The following is a 19,866-nucleotide window of genomic DNA, read 5'->3' on the forward strand; positions in this document are numbered from 1 at the left end:
AGGGAAGAGGCGCCTGTGAGATATAACGTCAGCCCTCTTCTTATTACTCTTAAATTTTGAAATTTTCTTATCTGTATTTTCAAGCTTATTTTATGTGAAATTATGCTCTTTCCATCTGATACTGATATATATTTACATATAAATGTATATTTATTTATACGTGTAAAGTTTAAAAAGGTCATCTTTGAGATTATGTAGGCCTGGTTAATATTCTTGGAAACATTTCTTCAACATACTTTTTAATCGTTTGTTTTTAAAAGAAATTTTGTAATTTATGACTTTTTTAGAAATAGGTGTTCACCCAGATGTGCATAAAATTGAGGAAAATATTCTAATGTCTTTCACATTGTTTAAAATGTTAGTTCATTATTGTTTATACTTTTAATTCCTTAACTTCTTTTTGTACAAGGTAATTCTTTTGTTCCATAATTTCAACTTCCCACCTAATTTTGTGTTGTTACTCTATTCTTTCTATTCTTTTTTGACTCTTTGATTATTATCAATTTTTATTTTATTTTTAAAAAATATTTATTTATTTTTATTACAAAGTCAGATATACAGAGAGGAGGAGAGACAGAAAGGAAGATCTTCCGTCCGATGATTTGCTGCTCAAGTGAGCCGCAACGGCTGGTGCTGAGCCAAACCGAAGTCAGAAACCTGGAACCTCTTCCAGGTCCCCCACATGGGTGCAGGGTCCCAAAGCTTTGGCCCGTCCTTGACTGCTTTCCCAGGCCACCAGCAGGGAGCTGGATGGGAAGTGGAGCTGCTGGGATTAGAACCGGCGCCCACATGGGATCCCGGTGCATTCAAGGTGAGGACTTTAGTCACTAGGCTACGCCACCGGGCCCTATCAATTTTTATTTTGAAAACATTTTTATAAGATGTATTGTATTTGTCTGAAATAATTAAAGAGAGAAGGAGAGAGAGTCTTCCACCCACTGGTTTACTCCACCAAGGGACACAGTGACCGGAACTGGGCAAGACAGAAGCCAGGAGCAAGAGCGAGCAGCTTCATCTTGGTCTCCCAAGTGGGTACAGGGACTGAGGCCTTGGGCCATCTTCTGCCCTTTTTCAAGGTGCCTTAGCAGGGATCAGGATTGCAAGTGGAGCAGCCGAGATTGGAGTTAGTACCCACATGCAAATGCCAACATAACAAGCAGTTGCTTTACTCACTAAGGCACTTAATCTCCTAAATTTTATTATTTTAGTTTTTACACAATTTGTTGATACATCATGTTCTCAGGATTATATAAAATCCGTGAGAATTGCTATCATGTGATTCTCAGTTCTCATGCAATATTTACATAAACAGATAAAATAGTTAAAACATTTTAATAATACGATATCTCCTTTCCTCCTCTCTCCCTTCTGTCTCTGAGTTCTATTTCCTTCATTCTTTCTCTGTATTAATTTTTGAGACAGGAGCTTTTTAATAAACGTTATAGTCAAAGGTTTACTGGTCCACTAAATAAAATATTCAAGTAAAAAGTAAGATTGTTTTTCGGCAGAAATGTGAGCAATGGCTACAAACAACAGTCCGAGGAAAGGATGTACAGTTCACTCAAGCATCATAAATGTATGAATGACCCAGATCACTATAACTATAGCAATAAATCATTCACAAACACTGATTTGACAGAAATAAATAATTTGAAAAAAAATGCTTTCAGCTATCCCATACAAACAAGCATTCTTTTCTTCTTATGTTTTCATTTTTAATTTTAGCATAGAAGGGAGAACATGGAGTGTTTGTCTCTCTTTGTCCACATTGTTGGTGCAAGTCATAGAATTTCATTCCTTTTTTATAACTGAATAATATTCCACTTTATTTATCCATTCTCCTGAGTATGGACAACTTTGATGATTCTTAATTTTTACTACTGTGAGTGGTTTTACAGGTGTGTGTGTATATGTTTATATATATATATATATATATATATTTTTTTTTTTTATGCAGTAATTTCATGTCAGATAGGTAGCTTGTAATGTTACTCCCATTAGTTTGGACACTCTTCACCCCATTGCTTACTTTACTGTGCAGAAATTTTTTGAGTTTATATAATTTCTTATATCTAGTTTTGATTCTCTTTTTTCTTACTGCTGCTTTGGGAGTCTTATGCAAGAAATCACCACTTCTACCAGTGTCTTGAAGTATCTCCATTACATTTCATTCTGGAAACGTGATCCAACCTAGTTGATTTGTGTGTGGTAGGAATATACTTTCATTTCATCCAAATTTGATGTAGGATCTGGGCACTTTTGTTAAAAATATATATATGTTGGCTATGATATGTGGACTAATTTCCAGACAATTTTGTAACCCTTGTCTTGTGTCAGCTTAAATGCCAGGACCATTCCCATAGTTTTGTAGAATGTTTTGAAGTCACACATTGAAATGCATGAAAATGTAAAAGCAACAGGTCAAAATCTATGGAATACATCAAAAGTCTTACTAAAAGGGAATTTCATGTGTTATGTGCTTACATTAGAAAGCAGAAATGTCTCAGATAAATGTTTTAATGATAAATCTCAAAGGCTTAAGAAAGACAAGAAGAAACGAAGCCCCAAATCAGCAGGAGAAAAGAAATAATAAAGATCAGCACTGAAATAAATGAAATTGAAACTAAAAATCAAAAGTTCAGCAAAACAAAACCTGTTTTGTGAGAAAATAAGCCAAATAGGAAAATCTTTAGCCATGCTAATGGAGGGCGATGGAAAGGGGGAAGAAGAAGGAGAGGAAGAGAGAGAGAGAGAGATTCAAAGAAAATAAGAGGTAAAAATGTAGAAATTACAAAATGACACCACTAAAGTACAAAAGATCATAAGAAGCTACCATGAAATATTACATGCTAACAAACTGGAAAAAACCTCATAGTAGTTGGTGCTGAAAAGGGCAAAAGGGACTATCTCAACCCACTGGCTAGCCCAGACGGGTAGCTCCTGGGCTTGTAGCATCCACAGCTGCGTTTTTAGGAGTGATCTTCAGGACCTGCTGTGAGTGTGCAACTGGTACTGACACATATAACATCCACACCCTTATCCCAGGGCTGGGAAAGTGAAGAATCCTGCTCCAGTTCTACAGGGTGACTACAAAGTATATAGGAGATTTCACACTGGTAGGCACAAGTCTGCGGAAATGAAATATAGACATATTCTGCTGTAGCTCCTTTGGGCAGATTCCAGTGGGTTTGGGGAAATTTGTGCTCATTGTTACATTTTCTGTACTTCAGAGTGCAGTGGAATCATTACCCATATTTCTCATGGTGGGTGGCTGGTATTTGGAATGGTGGTAGCTTCCTGTCTGAAGCAGAGTGATAAAGGTAGAATGCTCCAAATACTATAAGTGAAAATTACTACAGTGATCATATGCATGGATGAAACTGTCCCCAGTTCTCACACTGGCATGTAAGTATGATAGTCACATTTATGTACAGGGTTCCCAGTAGCATGAGTTAGGATTTGGGGAGGGAATTTTCTGAGGTTAGACCCACACTGTGCCACAATACCATCCATGTGATTTATCAGAGTCTTCTCTGATGTAAGACAGTTCCCATATAATATAGGAGCATTAAAATATTATATTTTAATATCCTCTTCTGTGTCTTCTTATTTTCATTTATTTTACCTTTTCCACTTGCATAATCCTCGTAATCATTATTATGATTATCTTAGGTACTCAGTTTTAAGAAATTGGAGTAAGAAAATATTTTATATTTCTAATTTTTCAACAGAGGGACAAATAGAAAGATACAATTGCAATTCATTGCTTCCTTCCCTAAATGCCTACAAAAGACTGTCCAAGCTGGGAGCTGTGGTCTCAGTCCAGGTGTCCTGTAGCTGACAATTACAGCCAGGACTACCACCTTTCAGGACACACATCAGCAGAAAGCTGGTGCGTAGCACCAGACACCAATCCCAGGCAACATGATAAACCAGGCCCAATACCTGCTCCTTCATTTCTCTTTATGGAATGTTTCTGGGATGTTTCATTTATTTATGTTGATCCAACATACTATCTGCTGTCTTACTTCTGTTTCAGGGACTTACTTCTCAAGGAAACACTCTGGCAAAAAAAAATTATTTTACCTGTCAAGTCATTCCTTACCCTTCTTTCTTAAGTATTTTTGATGGATTCCAAATGTTAGGTTAACAGACTCCTCCACTTCATTTGACACTCAATTATCTCCTTGTATTGCGGTAGGATTTGCATTATTATTGATTTCTTGTATAATCTTTTTTTCTTGAGTTATCTCATATGTTTTGTCTTTATCACTGGTTACAGAAAGAGTATTGTGATATGACTTAGTATGATTTTGTTATGATTCATTGAACTGTTGAATATTTAGATTGGAGTGTTTATGATGTTTGCAAGAGTTATGGCCTTTATTTCCTTAAATATCTTTCTCTTTCCACATGCCTTGATTCTCCTGGGACTCCTGTGATACAAAGGTTGGACTTCTTGTGTATTTTTCCTTCCAGTATTTTCTCCAAGAATCATTTAAACAGATTCCATTGCTAGATTTTTTTTCTTTTGTGACATATAATCTACAACAAGATTTTTAGTAAATTTTAATTTATTCATGTTCAGTTGTAGGAGTTCTGTTTTGCACTAACTCATTATTCTATTTCTGTTTTTTCATGATTATATTTTTTCCTTTAGATGATGATATTTTAAAATTGGGAGAATATATATAGCAGCTTAGAAAAATCCCTTTCTGCTAATTTCAGCATCATTCCTTATCTGGTTCTGTTTCTATTGACTTATCTTACACTTAAAATTATCTTGCTGATTTTACATCTGAAAATTTTTACTTCATGGTGGAATTTTATGGCTTTTTAAAATTGTACTCTTTTTTCATTCATATATTAAAATTTTAAACCACAGTGTCTCAGAATATGACCTTCTGGAACAGGGTCACTGCAGAAGTAATGACTCCATTAAGATAAAGCGATGCTGCAGTCACGTGGTGCTGTGTTCTAACACAGATCTCTTTGAAGGAGGAAACTTGAACACAGGCACACACAGAAAGAGCACCCTGTACCTATGAGGATGACTCTCTGTAAGTCTAGCAGGTAGGATTTTAACACTTCCTTTTTGTCTATTCCTAATAAAGGGGAGCTGACAACCTCTAAGTAGTGTGTCACCTCAGCACCCAGATTTGTTTGTGATAGTTTGTTTTAACCATTCTAGAAAACTGGTAGTTTGTAAATATCACTGGGCCTTCTTCTGGGAGTCAGCGTGGGAAACAGGGACCTAACTGCGTGAGCCACCCCCTGCCTCATTTCTGATTACTACGGCAGGAAGCTGGAATCAGAAGCAGAACCAGTGGTTGAATTCAGTCATTGTGACATCTGGTGCAGGCGTCCCAAGTAATGTTTCAACGGGTTTGTCAAATATCCACCCTTTCAGGTAGCCTAAATGCTGGTATTACATATTGTCAATTGCATCTGCCTCAACAGATTTCCCAAGTCTTACCTGTTTTACTAGCTCAGTGGGTGGTTTTAAAGTTTCAGAGACAATTGACGTTGATTGTGAACTAGCTGTATTTTATTCTTTTTGATTTTTCTTTTTTTATTATTTATTAATTTTTGGTTGTTTTCCACCATACGTTTTTGTAAGTCTAAGGATTCCTCCCTCTTCCTCTCCTTCCTCCCGTCCCATTTTCCCCACTTCCGTTTATTCCTCATATTATAACCATAGTTATAACCATAGTTGCCCTTAGTGCAAGTTGCAAGTTTACCTTTCTGACATTGAAATACATCATGACATGAATGGTAGATAACCTACTATCATTTTTTGGAGGTATATTTGAAAGTTTCATTGGGAGTTCTGCTTTTATTCAGAAGTAGAGAAACACACTAAAGACCTGAGTAGGTAGTTGAAAAGCATGAGCTCATGCCAGTGGGGCAGCATTTCAGAGGAAATGATACTCCCCAAAAAGAGTTCTCTAGAGCAAGTATAAACTCATGCATAACAGAAGCTTCTTCGTGTTTTTCACCCTCAGTTATTTCTCCTTTTGTGATTTTCTCTCCTGTTTAAGATTGATCTTGTTGCATGTTTCTTAATTTATGATAGGAAACAGCATGAGACTGTGCTACTCAAAGAAGTCCTGTAATAACTTCTTACAGTCAGATGAGTTCTTATTGCTGATTCACACATTTTATCTTTATTTTTGTTTTCTCCACTGAAACAAGATTTTCATCTTTCTTCTGCTGCTACAGATGATTTTAGACTGATATGTTTTTAGGTCACTGCTCTAGGTTGCACACATCAGGAGCTGTCCGGGCTAATGCATCAGGGCTGTTAGCTTTGAAGGATATGATGGTACTTCCACACACACACATAGATCCACTTACAAATAATGGTCCAGGAAAAACATCCCAAATGTGAAGAAAAACAGTTGCTATTTTTGCTGCCACTGATGAGCACCAAACAGTAGGAATTTGTCTTTGTCAGTATCAGCCAACCATCAGGGAAGCAACTCTTATAACTATATTTGCTCCCAAAAGTAAGTATCTCTTTGCTATCTATGGAAGCAAAATAGACTGAATGAAAATTATTTCAACATTACTTCTAAGTGATAGTTTCAAGTGAAGCATTTTGAGTGGAACAAGGTATTTCTTTTTATTTCCAAAAAAGGAAGCCTGAATGCTTGAATCCTGCATTATTATTTGAGGAAGCAGATGACAAAATGTGCTAATTTATTATATTTACTAATCAAGAAAGTAATTGGAATTCATAAATATGACAAACAAACTGCATGGGCTCTTTTTGGGGCCTGACTTGGTTGCGTGTCTACATAAACTGAAAAGCAGGGGACAGTTACTTTAAATGTGCCTGTGAATATTTTTATAAACCCCTGGGGATCTCTGTTTAAGTGTATTCTTTGAGGTATTAAATACTTAGTTCGAAGATCTATCATGAGCCTCATTTTCTAGTGATTTTCTTCTTAGTTGGATGCTTTATGGTCAAATGTAAAGCTAGGAAATTAGTTTCAAGCAGAGATGGATTAATCCAAGTTTCATTTCCTGGAGTTATCAATTTTTCTGTATTTAATCTCGTGAGACTAGAGTTCAACTTGTGGAGCCGTATTTGAAGACTTAGCATTTACAACTGAAAGTGATAATGGAACAATTTGCCAAAGAGTTAGCAGGGTGATTAAGACGATGGCTAAGTTTCATTGTTAAATTGATAAATTTTAGAGACAGAAGCTAAGACAAAGAGCTCTGAAATGTAGGAGACATATCTAGAAGTGTAAGGGTATGTGTGATCCTGTGGAGGGGTCTGAAGTAGAAACTTTCAGCTTAATACTGGGAAAGGTGTGAATTCAGGGAGACAATCTCTGGGACCACAGAGGAGCGCATTAAGTTGAAAATTTGAGTCTAAGTAGGTCACACATGAATAGTTCAAGCAAGAAACAAGTAAATGGAAATTGCTGATTGTGCAGAGGTGAGAAACAGTTTCTTACAAGGGTCCTGTAGATATTTTATCATAATTCATGGAACATTCAAAATTATCAACTTAGTAATTAGCCTGCTGTTATAGATTTACTGAATTTTGAGTCTCATTTGTTGTTGTCCAGGCAAGGGCAGATAATATAAACCGGGGAATAGGATGTGATCTTGTGTATAGGCAGGGAGCTCTCCAGCATTCATTTATGGAGTTTACATTTTTATAGATATTGTGCAATTACTTCTTAATTTAAATTTTAATGAGTATAAATAGAACAGATTTTATGCATATGATAGGCACAATTGTAAGAAGATAATCATTTTCTCCCTTTTCTCCCTCCTTCAACCCCCTTCCTTTCATTTTTTAAAAAATTTTTGCCAAATATAATTTCAGCCTTCTATAATAACAAGCTTAATGTATCACTAACCATAATATTCCACAAGTAAAACATAGAGGCATCATATATACACGGAGTATAAATGAGCTAAAAATATCAATCAAATACATGATATTCATTTAATTACTGTACTTATTTGGTATTTATCCACTGTAAATATAAAAGCAAATAAATGATATTTGCCTTTTTGGGAATAATTTGTTTGACTAAATATGATGGCTTCTGGTTTTATCCATTGTGTTGTGAAAGATAAGATTTCATTCTTTTGTACAAATTAGTATTCCATAGTCTCTCTGTCTTTCTCTCTCTCTCCCTCCTTATCCATTCATAGCCTATGGATATCTGAGATATCTGAATTGATTTCATATCTTACCTATTATAAATTGAGCTGCAATAAATATGAAGATTTAAATAACCCTTGCATAGGCTAATTTCACTTCATTTGGCTACATTCCCTGTAGTGGAGTGGCTGGGTTATATGGTAAATTTATTTTGAGATCTCTAAGGAATCTCCACCGGCATGTATTTGGTGATCCTTCCTTGCTTCGCTCCATCTTACCATCACTTACTGTTTTTTGATTTTTGGATAATACAGTCTAAACAGGCGAAGATGAAACCTCACTGTGATTTTTTACTTGTATTAAAATGTATTGCCAGGACATGCATTTGAATAATAGCTTAATAGTTGTTGGTGTTAGGTTCAGGGCCATTGAGGAGAGAGAGAGAGACTTATAGTTTAGGCAGAGTTTTATTAAGGGAGGTGGTCTGAGGGACTGCTCCCTGGCAAGACACAGCCTGAGACCACTTCCACAAAATGGGGATGACAATGCGAGGGAAAAGGCTGCCCAGGGTGTAGAGCACTGGACTTTTATGCATGTTAGGCACAGGGGAGGGAAGAAGGCAGCGGCTTGGCTCCTTGGTTTAGGCATGCAAGTGATCCACAGTAAGTGACCCTTAAGTGGATACTCAGCGCGGAGGGCTGAGTCAAGTCCTGGTGGGTTCCTGTAGGGCACTCCAGACATTCCTGAAAGATAAGAACCAGGTGATCCATTGTGAACTCACTCTCATTCTGCCTCAGACCAGCATCTGCTTTGCCCAACCTAACAGTTGAAGCATCTGCACTCTGTTCCTGATGCTGGCTTCTGATGTCTTAGGTGGTAAAACCTTTAGCAGCAATGTGGGAAACCTGGATTGAGTTCCTAGCTCTGGCAGCCCAGCTCTACTCTGGGTGTTGCAGGCAGGTGAGAGAACAAGGGAATCTCTCTCTCCCTCCCTCCCTCTGCCTGTCAATAAACAAATTTTTAAAAACCATTACTTTTAGCACATAGAACAACTGGTTTTTAGTATTACACTTTTGGGGCTTGGCAATATGATTCAATTAGGTTAATGCTCCCCCTGCAAGCTCTGAGACCCCATATGGGTACCAGTTCATGTCCTAGCTGTTCCCCTTCTCATTCAGCTCCTTGTTTGTGGCTTGGGAAGGCAGTGGAGGAGAGACCAAGGTATTGGGACCCTGCACTCATCTAGGAGACCTAGAAGAAGCTCTTGGCTACTGGCTTCAGGCCAGCTCAGCTCCATCTGTTGTGGCCATTTGGGGAGTGAACCAGTGAATGAAGAGTTTTGCTGTCTCTCCTTCTTTCTGCAAATATGCCTTTCCAATAGAAGAAAATAAATTTTTTAAATTATACTTTGTTTTGTTGGTAATCCTGTGTGATCACCCATGCTACATGATTTTATTATATTGGTGAAATACTGAAATTTGAGAGATAGAAAGGTTGAGCAGAACCAACCCAAACCTATGTCTTGATTATAGACTTTTCCAAAGGGAGGAATTTGAAAATCAGCAAGTTTGTTTTGGCTGCTGTATTTCATAGTGAAATTTACAAAATACTCTTCTGTCACCTTAGTGATTGTTTTGCCTATTTTCTTCAAGCTGGGCCCACATTCCACACAACGAAACATGGAAAAGCAAATCTGACTTCGAAAACTCATGAGTTAAATAGTGATTATTTCCGTGACAAACTTGTTTCTAACCTCTCCTGGTGAAATCCATCTAGGACAGAGAAGTTCTTTCATGTAAACATTAGCATAGATGAGCTTATTTATACATTATATATTGCTGGATAGGCTGATGGAAAGATGATTACTAACTTGTGGAAAACTTCAAGATTTTAATACTACACTGATGGAAGAAATGAGAGAAATCCTCCCCCCCAAAAAGGAGTCATCTGAAATTTTCATGATGTTAGGAAAATGATGTGGGTATCTAGAAATTATTTAATATGTTCCATAAGATCAAAATAACATCCTTTAAAATTTGGTTATTTTTAGAATTAGGAAATGAGATTTAGGACAAAAAAGGTATAGACACAAAAACTCCTGAAGAACCCAGATCAGTATAGATTAAAAGGACAATTTAGAACTACTCCCTTTGACAACGTTAGTTTTGCACCAACAAGCAACGGAGTAGACTCCTGTGTTTGGAATTCTGTTCACCTCTGCTTTGTAGGGAGCTTGTTCAGCCACGGGGCCTTCCTCGATTGCTTGGCTTGACTGCATTTCCACCACATGATTGAGAGAAGTGCCCTCATTCTATGCAGGTTGTCACATACAGAAGCCAATGCTGTTTCCAACTGTTAACCTGTGACAATATAAAGCACTAATTAACCAGATTTTCAGAGTGATTTGAAAATAACTAAAATAATCAGAAATTTAACACTAAATGGAGACTTTGCAGCTTCATCTTTTCTAAAAATACCATTTTCCCTAAACCTTTTGAATTTTGACTAAAAGCTCTCCCACCTCATTTAGTATCCAGAGGAATCACTTAGAGAGTAGAGACTAGGATTCAAAATTAGGAGAAATACACTGAAATGCCTTTGGGGTGCTGTTAGGAGTTTTGCGAGTCCATGCCAGTTCAGCGAACTCATCAGTATGTATTAAAACTACACAGGGAAAACTGTCAGGCTGCTTGAAGCCAATAACATATCAAAGAGACAAACTCTGTGCTGCTGGGGCGCAGGCTGACGTGGATAAATGTCAGCGTGTGGAAGTGTGGGCAGACCTAACAAGCAGGGTGTTGAGTGCATGCAGTGAATGACTGATGGCAGGAGCTGGCTGCGGCCCCTCCCAAGAGCCGGGGCCACAGGGCCCAGGACTGCGCTGTGTGATACATCTGACTTGTACAGAGCACAGCATGGCTGTTCCCTTTCATAGACAGAAAGGAGTCTTTTAAGCATTCCTCGCATTCAAAGTAAAACCTCGAGGATCTCTCAAAAGATTTGCAGAAAATGGCATGGGACAGGAAACGCTGTTTTGTGACACCAGAATCAGTGACAAGAAGACAAAGTGCCTGGTCAGAGAAAAGGCATAGAGCCTGGTCATAGCTGTCACAGGACACAATTACCAACACTGAATGTGTAGTGAGCTTAGTCTAGGAAAGCATGGCAGGAATTCATCAGCTGGGAATAAGCCCTTGTTAGTGCAGCTGTTTCATTCAGCAAGTTACTTTCTGCTGGTGCTTAGCTACCATGCCTACCACCTTAGCATGCCTTATGTAAATTTAGTATTGTCATACTTTGTTAGCATGAGTATTAAATTTAATGCTACAACAGAGGTCAGGTATAATATGCAGTTGAAACCTGGCAAGGATTATGTGGATATAATCAAATCAAGAGAATTGAGAGCAATTTATTTTGCTATTCGTTGGGACAAATATCAAACAATTGATTTTGAAAATTGATTTTGTTGAAGTAATGGTTTACTTTATTCCATGGTTCCCTGTATCTTACACCATAGAACATTTCGAAAAACATTATCTCTGTTTAGATGCTTTCTTTTTATCAATCTAAAAGATGGACTTCTGTTTCCAGCAATGGAAAGATGTGCAAATTTAGGCAGGATGAGGAAATGTACAGTTTTAAATTTTGACCTCAGTAACATATTATCAGTGCGTGAGTTCAGTATCTCACTGTCCAGTTTAGAGTTTCAGACATTCATAAGCATCCGTTGGATGCTGAAATTTATCTTGTGTTTAATATTGTCTTTAGCTGTCATTCCTTTGCATTGTTGAAAATAATCATTTATATATCTGTTAGCAATGAAAATTCAGTACTTTACACATTAGTAGCAATACCACATTTGTGCGATGTGTGTAAATTTCAAGTTGTAGATATATATCAGCAAAACACTAAAGCAATACATTACTGTCAAATGGAACACAAAGAATCCCAATGGAATATAAATGGTTCAGGTGGTTTTGCGAGGGATGGTTGTTCTTTTCTTCAAGAAAAGAAAAATCAAGGTCAGCGTTGATAAGCGTGAACTACTTAAATCAGCACAACAAAAAAAATGGACCCGTGATTCTCTGAAGTACAATGGCTCTCACATCTATGTGAACAAGGAAAACTAGAGACAATTGTGTGTTGGGGAAAGATGTTTTAAACTCTGTGGATATAAAAATTGTCTTTAGGGATATGCTGCATTAAAGCCAAGATGATTGAATGTTTTTGAAAAGACAGATCATAAAGAGAAATATCTGGTAGGTTTTCCTGTAAGAATTCAAAAAGATTTATGAGTATAGCTTAAGGAAAATTTAAAAAGGAAATAGTAGGAAAAGAAGAAATCTTAACTACTGTATACACATGTCATTTCATCTTGTGGTAAATAAGCAAAAATAAAAAAGACTCAAAAGAAGAGTAAAGGTATATATTATATATGTGGGAGTTTCAAGTATGATATACATATAATGTTAATAATGTCTTTAGTGACTACAGAGATCGTGAAATATATGTAACTATGTGTTACTGTCTTTAGAGATTGCATATATATTTAATGAAATTTCATATTAAGAAAAGCTACACATGGAATTCAGAATTTGCTAACCAAAAATTTTATCTGTTAACTCCATTTTCCACAAACTTCTTGAAGTCCTCTCAAGTGTAATTTTTCAGTTTATCATATCGAAAGAATTTTCTGTATCTTCAGTGAATGGTATTTTCACTAACATGTTGCAAGGAGAAATGTACTTATGGTTAAATAAACTGTTATATAAAACTTCAGAACAGACTTATAGATAATAAGAGAATGAAACCGTTTTTATGAAAATTACTCGTAGGAAACAGTGTAGAAAACATACATTGTACAATGTGTAAAATTCGAGAAGCTAATTGTTATATACCTATATAGCACATTGTTTAAATTTTATGCATGAGTGTCAGTAACCACCTGCAATGACAACATCACTTTGAAAGCAACACCCAGTCATGCAGTTGGGAATAAAAGATGAACCATTACTTAACAGAGCTCCCTGTGTTTATCCCCAAGCCACTTTGCCTGCACCACTACCGGATGGAAACGAGTCATTTCTGTGTAAATAGAGATTTTTTTTCCTAATATTTTTTTGTTTTAGAAAATTTTTAAATAGTTCAACTAGAAAAAATGATTGTGATTAACTTTACTAAGACTTTAGTTATTCATATTATACCACGAATAGCAAGGAAACAGTGGAACAAAAGCTAGTCTTATGCAGAGAATAGGATAAATGTTTCCAAAACTGAATGGCCTGTATTTGTATTGATGTGGGTTTTTCCACAGTGCAGGACTAAGATAAGTGATGCTTGTGAGGAAGCCAATATAAATTATTTTATGACTAGCAAGTATGCTAATAATAAAGAATTTTACCTAAAACTGAATCACCATTTGTTGAAGATTTCAGATGGAATTTTGTTATTGAAAGGACGTAGAGTTGGTTGATGTATGAATTTCATTCTAATAATATTGCTTAGACTTCTTAAATATTATGTTCTAAAAACTCTAAGTGCATAAATTTAATTTTATCGAAATATTTGTTGTTCAGAAATATCACTACCTAAATTTTAGAACTTATTAATGCTAAGGAATTTCATAGCATCACTTAGTGACACTGTGTAATGCATGGACCTGTTAAGTCTAGAGCTGAGCATATATCTGTATGTTGACTGAAACTGGTAGTTGATATACTGACCCACTGTACAATGCATGCCTCCTCTGATTCCTACATAAACAATAGCAGTTCATCTACTGTGATGGACTCACATTGGCCAAACTACTAAAACACAATGTATGAAAAGTGAAGAACATGATCACATCTGTATTGTCAGTAACAGATGTTCAAACACAGTTTTTGGTCTTAGCAGATTCCAGTTGGAATTGTAACAAATTTTTGTTGCTGCTGGAAAAAAGCAAAAAGCGAGACAGTTCCAAGGAAGAGGAAAGCAGAAGTTAATTATGGTAGACTTTTGGAATAATCTTGTCTGCTTTTTGATAAGAGTTATGATATTAATGTAACCATGCCATGTATAGAGTGTGAATGTATTTTGCTAACAACTATGTTAAAAAGACTTATCTGTTATGTGTGCATACTCTAAGTTGTAGAAACTAAAGAGTTCATGTGGTGACAGGGTTATTGGCATGAAATTTAAAAAATGAGCTGTCAGTAATTGTCAATAGATAACCATTATAAAGTTCATTGACCGTTTATACTGTGTAAATACATAGCATAGTGTCTTTTTACAGATGCTTGTATTTACTATAAAGACAGTAAAGACCACCTTGACAATGGTGAAACTACAAACAAAACTTCAGATATTCAGATATACAGTTGCAAGAACAATCAGAACAGTTTATTATATTCAAAAGTACTATCAATATTGAGAACTCTTAGCATTTTTCAGAGTTTTAATTTCATATCCCTAGTGTTTCTTATCATGCCCAGGAATATGTTAGTTCATTCTCTAGTTCATTCCACAAACTAATGATGCAGCTATAATCTTGGGTTGACTACAGAGGAATCAGGGCATTTGAGTTTCGTTTCAGAATGTGTCACTAGTTTAGGGGTTTTGCTAGCACATTTAGTTCTCCATTCTCAGTGAAAGCTTCCAGTTATAAAAGCTACTGTTGACACTTAGTGTCCTGTTTCTTCACAAGATACATTAATTGCCCCCAAACATTTCCAGTTCCATAATTGAAATAAAATTGCTGTGCCTGAATACCAGGCAAATCTTAGCACATGTGTGAAAAGAAACCCCCACTGTTTTTCCCCCCTTTTGGAGATACACAGATGATGACTTCAGTGAAAAATCTTTCTGTATGCTTTGATTAACATCAGTCTCTATTGGTTGTTGTCAGATAGCTAGTTCCACTGGGATTGTGTCTTATTTTCTCACAGGTATCCAGAAATAACTGTAGAATGGTCAACAGATGGGTGTGTACTTTTATTGATGGTGATAGAATGTGGAATTTGCACATCGTTTCCTGAGGGTAACAAGATCCTTGGATGTGCACTGAAGATATTCAATCAATGTGGGTGCTTACATATGCCTCCCCCCTCAGGTGTATCTAAGTGGAAAAAGGAGAGCATCCAAGACCCACTGTGCAGCATGTAAACTGTCATTTAAGAATATGGCTGACTTTTATCTAGCAACTCCATTAGACACCATATTGGCCTCTGAGGGGATGTTAATGTGACACAGACTGCATATGAAAGTTTCTGCTTTGCAAAAGAACTTCCTTAGTGTAGCCAAAGGGATGAATTTTTTCCTATCAAATAAAATAGCACAATTTAGCCAAAAAGCACAAAAGGGAAGCTTTCAGAAGCAGCTGGTATTCTTCAGAACAGTTCTCGTTTCAAACCCCACCCAGGTAAGGATGATACGGAGGAAAACCTTAACGCACTGTGATGATGGCAAGGGGCCAGGAAAACACATCTTCCTCCCCTTATCTATGATTGCTTCTCTCAATGCACCATATGGTAAGGCTCCATCAGCGTCAAGCCTGCAGTTATCATTAGAGAATTTCCTTATCAGTGAGTTTGGAAGTGACAACTCAGCCCCACTATGTGTAGCAGACAGGCAAATTCTTTTATTTCAAGATTCACTAGGTCACTCAGAAGAAAGAAGTGCTCAAATCAGACTCATCGAGGAAGCCAGTAGGTGGGACTCTCTTCACCCCAGGCTCCTCTGGTTCTCTCTGAACATTTACTATAGAAATGTTCATAGATTTTTAGGAATGATTTAAAAAGAGATACGTTGATGTTTTTAGGTTGATAATGTTTATGCTTATGCCTTAGCTGGGATAGAATTGAGTAGTAAATATTTGTGCATGAATAGTTCAACCTATTTTTTTGGAAGGAGGGGAGATTTAATACTGTCTTTGCTACCATGAATGTGTCCATTAAGCTGTGTTCATGTTTTCCTTCAATGTATGTACATGTGTCAGGGTTACTCTAGTGACTTAGCACAGGGTATTGAAAAAAATTTCTGCAACTGAAAAGTGATCTACCATATGATCCGGCAGTCATACTTCTGGGAATATATTCAAAAGAAATGAAATCTGCATATGAGAAAATGACCTGTACTCCTGTATTTACAGCAGTACAACCTACATTAATGGAGATATGGAAACAAACCAGATGCTCATGAAAAGAGGAGTGGATAAAGAAACTATGGTACATCTACTCCAGGGAATACTACTCACCAATTAAAAAGAATGAACTTCTACCATTTGCAACAGAATGGGTGCAACTAGAGACCATTATGCTCAGTGAAATAAGCTAATCCCATATGTTTTCTCTGATATAAATCAATCTTAATGCAAAATATAGGATTTTTCTATCTATCTATGTATCTATCTATCCAACTATTCATCCATCTATTGGTAAACATGTGTGTACATATATTCGTCTGCAGGAACTATAAAATGAAGACTGATGTGCTGAGAATTGAAGAAACATCATATGCATCTCTATTCTCAAATAAAAATGGACTCACAATGAAACTGTTAAATATATCTTGACAATAGGATGCTGTACTTTCTATCACTGTCTACACTTATAATGGCAGGACACATTTAAATGGCAGAATGATGGACTTGTGACTGTTGTTGAAGGACTATTGTAATAACATTGGAGAAATCAGTGGGTAGAGGTAAAGAGAATTGGGAGGATCCCTGAGCTTATGGAACTGCATTACAAAAAAATTAAAAATTTAATGTAAAAAAAGAGAAAAAAGCAGGGGGTCTCTGTCTTCATGGAATCAGAGTATCAAAGTTCAAGGTGCTTTTCACTGATCATATGGAATTCTAAGATGCTCAGTAGATGTCCTAGGAATTGAACTTCACTATGACAGCTAAAGAGGAAACAACATTTAGTTGTGCTTGGAGAAAGAATTCCATTCAAAAATTGCAGCAAGTTCAAGAGTCTAGAAGTGACAACAGATATTATGATTGGTAAATCACTAAACACACATGTTTACTTATATATAACACATATGCATAATTTATATTTGAAATGTAGATCAGAAAGGAATGTGATTCTTTTGAAATCATATGCATAGATACAGGCCAGATTATATAATACTGTGAGGTTATGTTGAAAGACTTAAGATTGAAAGCAATGTTAAGTGGGAAAGATGCAATTGTGTCTTTAGAAGAAGCTCTTCTATTTTATACTGTAAGGATTGACTTGAACAGGGCAAGTAAGAGGAGACCACTGCAATATCTACTTTAGATACCAGAGTGTTTAAACATGATAGTTGACAGAATAAGGGCAAGACCTCTGATTCATTTTGGCCTCTCACCTGGGTGACAACAAGCAAGCCCTCCATTTTTCTGCACTGTTCTTTAGCTGGCTCACCCTGCTAGCTCAGGCCACCCTGCCTTGATCAGCCCTTGCTGCACCTTGACCACTGGACACATCATTGACTTGAGGTCCTGGCTGTCAGCATAGGTTTTCCCTATCATCTCAAGCCATTCCATCCCTTCCCAATCGATCCCACTCCAAGGTCTGTCTCTAGGAAGCCCAGCCTTAGCACAGATCTCCAAGTCCTTCTCAATGGCACTGTGCTATTTAAGCCACTATTTAGTAAGGGAAGGTGTTTTCTTTGCTATGTGTTCTTTATAACTCTCTGCTTTGTGTTCAATGCTGGTTAGTTTTCACTAGCTCTCCCCCATAAACGTGTTCTGCTGTGAATTGGGATTCTGGCTCTCCTCTTCATCCTGGCCTTCTTTCTTCATTAGAGTGGTAATGTAATTGGAAACGAGTGACGTATTCAGAGATACTGGATTCTAGAACTGAATGCCCAGAACTAGCCCTCAGTATGCCTTAAAGTAGTGATGGCATGGGCAAGGATAATAGCTAGCAGAAAGCATCTGAGGTTGTTAGGTAGCTCATCTTTGCAGCACTTCCTGCTATGCCCAAATGCCTTTCCCTTTGTGTCTGTGAAACTGCCACCCAGAATCAGTGCAGACTGAAAAAATAACTGACCCTGGCAGCCAAGTGCATCCCTACCAATACTTATGGCTAGTTATGGTATCTGTACAGCAAAATTACTATGGCTGACACTCCTAATTCCATCCCACATCTGATGCTATGCTACTTCCAACACTTGAAAATGGAGAAGGAATTGGGAAGTGATCAAACCCTATACCAGATACCATCCCAAATACGTCTGAATCTGACAAATAGATAGCCCCAGGCCTTGTTAAGTGTAGCTCATCCCCCAGCATCCCTGTGCTGCTTAAAAAAAATCTGTACTTTTGCATTGAGGACACATGTAGATTTATCTACATTCTATCCTTGAATTCTTTCTTGCATTAGGGAAGAGAATATGTACCCAGCATCCCATGATAATGCAACAGGCAGAATTACAAACAAATGATTATGAAGGGCCCAGCGGCGTGGCCTAGTGGCCAAAGTCCTCGCCTTGAACCCGCCGGGATCCCATATGGGCGCCGGTTCTAGTCCTGGCGGCTCCACTTCCCATCCAGCTCCCTGCCTGTGGCCTGGGAAAGCAGTTGAGGACGGCCCAATGCATTGGGACCCTGCACCCGCGTGGGAGACCCAGAGGAGGTTCCAGGTTCCCGGCGTCAGATCGGCGCGCATCGGCCCGTTGCGGCTTACTTGGGGAGTGAACTATCGAAAGGAAGATCTTCCTCTCTGTCTCTCCTCCTCTGTGTATATCTGGCTGTAATAAAATGAGTGAATCTTTAGGAAAAAAATGATTATGAAATAGTGTGATATATATGAGAGATAGTAATGTATAAATATAGGCAATGTTATTACCATAATCATGTATGAATAATAACATATGCACTTCATGTGTTAGGAATTGATGTAAAAAGTCTCTTAATGCCTCTTACATATTAACTGAAGAAAACTCAAATTACAAGACTCAGAGATTACAGAGTTTTGTCTTTGTTAAAGAAGAAAGAATGAAAAGAATATGTTTTTTTGAGTTTCTACTGTTACAGGTACTTTACTAGGTGTTCTGACAAAGTGTATACGTTTCATATTACTACTAGTGCTCTTTGTATTGGATAATGATAAACACATTCAGGGGCTAACATAACCATCTATGTTGTATCTACTTGGTCAACAAACTGGGATCAAACAAAGATCTGATGTTGAAGATGATAAATTCTTTTTCTCACATCTCTCTTGCTCATATTTCATAAGGAGGATTGAAACGAGTTATTAAGATGAGGCCAGGGAGGGAGAGTCAGAGCCAGCAGGGTGAATGTGGGGGGGGCTCCCCTGCTGGATAGCTACTTCCATTGGAGGGCTGGAGTTTGGATGGGGGCAGGCCAGACTAGGCAGGGCTACAACACCTGTGGGCCTCATGTACGCCAGATCAGGGAAAAGCCAGGCTGGGCTGATTGTTCCTCTGGGTGCAAGCATAAATTAGAGTGTGTGAGGGTTAGTTGGGCTTTGTAGCAGCATCAGCCCACAGAAGCTGGCACTTGGGGCTAATTCTGTCAAGTTAAACTTCAGAACCATCTGGAGAGTGCATAATGTGGGAGTGGGAACGGCCTAGAAGGGAAATAGTGGGCTCCTTCCTCTTGGGCTACCACTCCCACCGGAGAGCATAAAAACCAGGACAGGGGCAGGGGTAGCTAGACAGAAAGGCACCCAAAAGCAAGTGTGGGCTGGATAGTGGAGCCGGTTGGGTTGAACTAGGCCTCAATGCCCATTGACATGTAT

This window comes from Ochotona princeps, chromosome 1 (assembly GCF_030435755.1).
Source record: "Ochotona princeps isolate mOchPri1 chromosome 1, mOchPri1.hap1, whole genome shotgun sequence".
Taxonomy (NCBI): Eukaryota; Metazoa; Chordata; class Mammalia; order Lagomorpha; family Ochotonidae; genus Ochotona; species Ochotona princeps.